The following is an 835-nucleotide window of genomic DNA, read 5'->3' as shown; positions in this document are numbered from 1 at the left end:
AGTCTGTGGTGCGGGCAACATCGTAGCAAGTCCTTGTACCTCTCCCAGGCATCCTACATGCTCTCGTCATCAAACTGCACAAAAGAAGATATGTCATTTCTCAATCTAGCAGTTTTAGCATGAGGAAAGTACTTATATAAAAACTTCTCAGCCAAATATCTACATGTCGTAATAGTGTTGGCTGGAAGTGACTGCAACTATCTTTTCGCTCAGTCCCTCAAAGGAAATGGAAACAGCCTCAACCGAATGGCATCATCAGTCATTCCATTTATCTTGAAGGTATCACAGATCTCCAAGAAATTTGCTATGTGAGTGTTTGGGTCCTCGCTCGGTAGTGCCCCAAATTGTACACTATTCTAGACCATTTGTATCACGTTCGGCTTTATCTCAAAGTTATTAGCTACCACAGGTGGTCGCAATATACTCGCCTGTGTCCCCTCAAGAAAAGGTCTAGCAAACTCGTACATTATCCTATTTTCATCCGCAGCCTAGTTGTTGTCTCCTATCTCTGTTGGTCTATTCACAGGGGCTTCAATCTCTATCCATGCCTCCTCTTCTTCTTGTATACGCTTCCTCAAAAGATGGAAGGATCGCTCTGGTTCAGCAAGAGGTCTACAGAAGTAGGATTAGAGCTCCTGATCATAAACTACCTGAAATTAAGAGGCAGCAACCAAAGAATACAAAAATGAATAAAAGAATAAAGAATAAAAAAAATTAAAAGACGGAAAACAAAAATGGCTAGAATAACAGACACACAAATTCACTCTAGTTCACACAAAAATTTCCTCGACAATGGCGCCAAAAACTTAATAGGCTATTTATGTAGCTACAATCT

General features: G+C 40.5%; 1 non-coding gene across 1 annotated transcript; it reads left to right on the top strand.

The window, feature by feature from the left end:
* Window positions 1–107, top strand: LOC112536356. The gene has a single exon (XR_003080388.2). It is a non-coding gene; the product is annotated as a small nucleolar RNA R71 (small nucleolar RNA).
* Window positions 108–835: the final 728 nt, after the last annotated feature.

This window comes from Ricinus communis, chromosome 4, assembly GCF_019578655.1.
Source record: "Ricinus communis isolate WT05 ecotype wild-type chromosome 4, ASM1957865v1, whole genome shotgun sequence".
Classification (NCBI taxonomy): domain Eukaryota; kingdom Viridiplantae; phylum Streptophyta; class Magnoliopsida; order Malpighiales; family Euphorbiaceae; genus Ricinus; species Ricinus communis.
This window is presented reverse-complemented; position numbering and strand designations above follow the sequence as displayed.